Here is a 6,067-nt window from a genome sequence, read left to right on the forward strand (position 1 = left end):
GAATCATGCAGAGAACCTGACCAAGGATGTTACACTACGTAGGCGATCAAGTCACGACTTGTGATGCCAGCATCCCATATCAGAGCACATACTCAGAGTGCTGCTCAATTTCCAACTCCCTGGTAGTGAGTCTGGGATAGCACCAGAAGATGGTATAATTACTTGGGCACTTTCTGCCCACGAGGGAGACCCAGATAGAGTTCCTGGATCTTGGCTAGCCAGGCTGTGGCCACTATTTGGGGAGTAAAGCAGTGAACAGAAGTTCTTCTCTGCCTTTCTCTGTCTCTGACACTCTGCTTTTCAAATAAATAAACAGATCTTTGAGAAAAAAAAAAGAATGCATTACTGGACTCTATTATAACATGAGGTTTATGTATGCTCACTTCCCTAGCAACATAGGTGTTAGGATCTCTGGTTGAAACTTGAAATTTCTTCAGTAAAAAATACATCTACAGGGGTTGTGCTGTGTCCTAGTAGGCTAAGCCTCTGTGGACGCCTGTTCGTCTTCTGGCTGTTCCTCTTCTGAACCAGTTCTCTGTTTATGGCCTGGGAAAGCAATGGAAGATGGCCCAGCTACTTGAGCCCCTGCACCCATAAATGAGACTCAGAAGAAGCTCCTGGCTTCAGATTGGCCAAGATCAAGCCATTGCGACCATTTGGAGAGTAAAGCAGAGGCTGCAAGACCTTTCTCTTTGTGTCTCCCTCTCTCTCTGTAACTCTACCTCTCAAATAAATAAGTAAATAATCTTTACAAAAAGAAAAAAAAAATCTGAAGGGTTCAAAAGAAGCCTTAACCTGCTGGTTATTTCAAGCCCAGAAAGATGAGATAATCCTTGAAGGAAATGATATTTAACTTGTTTCAAATTCAGGTGCTTTGATTCAGCAAGACATAACAGTTAAAAACAAGGACATCAGAAGATTTTTATAGGATATGGAAGTCTAGTACAAAGGCACAACTCAGCAGACTGATAAATAAAATTTGAGTTATTGAGCGATCAAAAGAAGACGTCAGGATATCAAACCAATTTGTGATATTTAACAGAGTAATGGAAGACCTGCACTGCAAAAAGAATCAAAACATGGGAAATTGGTGTGAAAACATTGCTTTTAATTAAATGTTGGTTAAATATAAATTTTGCTGTATTTGACAATATTGTGTTTTCATAAGACAATATAAAAGTGTGCATCTATCAGAACGGAAAGAGCAGGTGACTCCATGTCTAACACTCAGTATAGCCTCTCCCGTTGCCCTCACTACATAGCATCCCTGAAAAGATGGAGACTTGCAAACTGTAGTTGTTTATAAATAGCTACTGACAAAAGCCCTTGTTTGCTACCCTGGGACTCAAGGCTTTTACTTTATGAATAATGAAATAAAATAATTGAATTTCTCTAGGGCTAAGCTAATGTAATAATAACAGCCTTGTTGGACATCAGGAGTTTAAAGTAAATCCCATAGTAAGCCTACTCAGCAGTGCAACGGGGAGAAAGGAGCCGGAGACACAGCAGCCTGCCCAGGGCAACTCACTGCACTGCTGAGAGTACAGGCAGCCACGGCTCTGTGCTACAGCGCCCCAGCATCAGTCCCACCCCTGATACTCTCCTGAGGCCACCAGGACAGGGCACAAGCACAGCTTTTCCCCCTTCATTTTTAATTGGTTTCTTCTTTTCCTTCTTCTTCTGATAAGAGCGATTTGGGTAAAGTGCTTTATTATTCATTTCCTAAGAGCAAAGAGAAAACTTGGTGAACTTTATATGAACCTTAGTAATGCAACATTAATTAAGTTGAGAATTTACAAGCCAAGCAATGTAAAATAATAATTAGCATATTCACTCCCAGCACACACAAAATACAGAAAAATGGACAGGCTTCAAAAAAAAGTTCCTACATATATAAATGAATAATTCTGTTAAAATGTTGTTGATGAAATTATACTGAATTAATCACAATAGAAACAGAGTATGCTTTCATAGCCAGGATTAAATTTTATTGAGTCAGAAAATGATAGAGACTGTTAAAATCACAGAGCATTGAAATGAGTAAGTTAGGACACTTTGAGAGAAGGCTTGATACATGTAAACTTTGGGAAAAAACCTACTGGTATTTTAAAGCCAAAGAACATCTTTTAAACATCTTTAAAATACAAATGAAAAGTAATATAAATCAATCTTATCTTTATATAAGTCTACGTGTAGTTATATGCCTTGAAAATTACTTTAGAAGACAGAATTAAGTCAAATTTTCCCACACTTTAATGTTTTAAAAGATGTATTTATGTCTTTGACAGGCAGAGTAACAAAGAGAGAACAAGAGAGAGGAGAGAGAGAGAGAGAGAGAGAGAGAGAGAGATCAAGTTCCCATCACTCCCTAAATGGGTGGCAATACCCAGGGCTGAGCCACACAAAAGCCAGGATCCTGGAACTCCATCCAGCCCTTGGGCTATATTTCATGCCTTCCCAGTCACATTAGCAGAGAGCTGAATGGGAGTGAAGCAGCCAGGACATGAACTAGTGCTCCAATATGGGATGCCAGTGTTCAAGTGGCAGCTTAACCTGTTGTGCCACAATGCCCAGTTCTTTAATTTTTATCAGAACAAACAAAATGCTCACAGGAACGTGTCTTCACATTTTAGCTTCTTGAAGGTAAACTTCCCAGGCTCTCTAGTGGTGCTGCGGCTATCACAGACCAAGGTGCTATGATGGTAAGCAGTAACCTGCCTCTCAAATGCATTTCTCGGGTGGTTATGATGTTTTCCAAAATAAAGTGTTAAATCATGCCAAACCTCAGCTTCATAAATTTGTAATGAAAAGTGCATTATTAAGCAACAGTATGGATTTTCTTGCATTTGAGAACCATTTACAAGTAGAAAGCTAAGTCTTAAATCACTTTTAGTATGCAAAAATTTACAATAAAATTTTATACTACAATTCCAATTTTTTTCTCATAATTTATCTCCATGTATTACTAAAATAATTAACAATAGCATTGAGAGGTCTTATGGTACTGGGTGTTTTGTGTTATTCAAGATAAAATGTGCACAATAGTTATCCTATAATATTTTGAAAGACTACATAATATTTCCACATTAGAATTAGTTGTAGAAGTTGGTGTTGTGGTGCAACTGGTTAAGCCACTACTTATATACATATCAGAGCACCAGTTCAAGTCCCAGTTATTCTACTTCTGATCCAGCTCCCTGCTAACGCACCTGAGAAGGCACCAGATAATGATCCAAAAACTTGTATCTGAGATACCCACAGGAGAGACCTGGAAGGGGTTCTAGGCTTTTGACTTTAGCCTACCCTAGCCCCAGTCATTGTGGCACCTGGAGAGTGAATGAGCAAAACGAAGACCTCTTTCTCTCTGTGTGTCTCCCTCTCTATCATTCTACATTTCAAATAATTAAAATAAATCTTAAAAAACTATACCTGAAAATTATTTTTAAAAAGAATGAACAATAAAATACAAGGATATGTATGCTAGATGTAGATCTGTATATTTATACAAATGCACCCAGAGAAAAATATTGAGTACTCTTTCTCAACCTCCTTGAGAGAATTCTGCTCCTATTAATTCCACTCCCATTAACTTACATTCTGCTATTTGTTGAACAGTAAGGTAAAAATTTTTAGGGTGACCAAAAACTTATGATATTACCTTTGAAAGAATAGACAGTAAATGGAAAATGAGAACAAGCTAGAATATGGAAGGAAGGGAGAGAAAGATAAAGAAATAAAAAAGGAACCCCAGGTGCACCACTAGTACACTTCTTTACCACTTGAAGGAAGAAGGAGAAATAGAAAAAGAGAAAAGGGAAATTTTAAGAAGCATATTTTGAGCAAAATTTGCCACTTTGATATTTTCTGAGAGACTTCAACGAGTGACTTGCACGAATTTTCATTTGCTTTCAGATGCCAGATTGTTTTTAATACGACAAGGAGCAAAGATGGGACCGTGTGGCATATTGTGTAGATGTGTGTGAGTTCATCTACTTAAGTGCATGTGAAGAAGGTTCCATGCATTCTCTAAAGTGAGAATCACATGAGCATCCTCAAATTTGTGTTTTCTCAAAGGTGCCAAATGTTTTGTCATAAACTTGAAAATTAATGCACATTTATTATATATAAATGAATTTTTGCCTAAATATTTTCCTTGCTATGTAATGGTTTTCATTTCTTGATTTTGTTTTTGCTTTATCTGAAGGATGCCTTTTTACAGTGATTCTAAGAAGGTAAGACCTATTGGCACATCCATGACAAATTACTCTTCTGTTAATTAATTAATTTTCCAGAAATATGGACATTGAATAAACATAAAATACTTTGAAGATGTTAAATACATTTTTTGAACAGAGAAGCTTTGGCTATTTCTTGTTTGTCATCAATGAGATCATTATGTATATGACGGGAGCCTAAAAATTTCTTGGAAAAATGGAATTAAAAGGTAAGCTTATTTTGGTGCAAAAAAAATAAAACTTATTCAGTCTTTTCATAATGCATTTCCATTAACTTTTTTTAAAGATTTATTTATTTATTGAAAGGCAAAGTTACAGAGAGGCAGAGACAGAGAGAGTGTGAGGTCTTTGATCCACTAGTTCACTCTCCAGGCGGCCACAAGAGCCAGAGCTGCACTAATCTGAAGCCAGGAGCCAGGAGTCTCCCCTAGGTCTCCCACTCTGGTGTAGGGGCCCAAAGACTGCTTTCCCAGGTCATACCCACTAGGCCGCAGTACAGGCCCTCCATTAACTTAAAAAAAAAAACCCTCATGCATATAATTTTAAATTATTTTGCACTGAAATAATGTTATATTTTAACTTCATTTTCCATCAGGTTTTTGAAATACTTACATGCTCAAATAGTTTAGAAAAAATTGCAAGATTTTATAACATTAAATATTAAGAGAAAGCACATGCATAACTGAAAAATGATCCCTGTTAAATTTAAGAGTGGAAAAAGAGAGGGAGGAGATGTACAATTTGGGACATGCTCAATCAGACTTGCCGCAAATGGTGGAGTTAGAAATGTGCCAGGGGATTCCAACACAATCCCATCAAGGTGGCATGTGCCAATGCCATCTCACTAGTCCAAGTGATCAATTTCAGCTCACAATTGATGGCTCTGATAGGTCTAAGAGTCAAAGGGATCACACAAACAAGACAAGTGTCTGCTAATACTAACTGATAGAATCAAAAAGGGAGAATAGTCTTGAATATTCTATTCTAATACGTTCCCCACAGAATGTTAATATATATTCATTTTATATGTAAAGTATGGATTATTAAGACTTTAAAGTTAAAAAAGATAAAACATTACAATCTAATATATAAATATATAATATATAAAAAGGCCAATGACCTCTTAGAAATAGAATGTCAAAATTTTGAATCTTCTGAGTATTATGTCATTAAAATACATGTGTAATGTCCCATAAAATTTGTTCTGAAAAATATGAGCAAAAATTTTAAGCCTATACCATGAATATATCCAACAAGTTTTAAAGACAGAATTCTTACCTAACACTGAATAGCTTGCTTACAATTCATTAGGTCCAATGTCTTTCTTTAAACCAGTCACCTGAGATGAGTAGTCTTTTCATTATAACATACAATGTCTGTTGTGTTCTCTTAATCAAATTTCTCATCATAAAGGTATAAATAAAAGCTTCTCAAACATCAATTTAACCATCTGCTGCACGTATTCTGCTTGTGTAATATATGATACAAAATAAAATCCTGCTCTTTTATTTCTAAAGTATAAACACTAGATTTCTTTTCCATGTTTTTCTTTACTAAAATTAAGAAAGGTTACTTGTAAGAGGGTTATAAATATTCACAATGGTGTTTTCAGAATAGTTTTTTCTGTGTTTAGAAGATATCTTTGACATTTATTTACTTGTGATTTCCGCCTAGAGATAAGACTTTGGAGAAAGTGATAGAAAAGTTGTAAGTCTGTGAACACACATTCATCATTCTAAATGGCACAAGGCTGAACTTATATATTTCTATAGAGTTCTTTTTTTAATGAACCCAACATACTCCTATATCTTTTTGGAAATGGAACTTTCTAA

This window comes from Lepus europaeus, chromosome 1 (genome assembly GCF_033115175.1).
Source record: "Lepus europaeus isolate LE1 chromosome 1, mLepTim1.pri, whole genome shotgun sequence".
Classification (NCBI taxonomy): domain Eukaryota; kingdom Metazoa; phylum Chordata; class Mammalia; order Lagomorpha; family Leporidae; genus Lepus; species Lepus europaeus.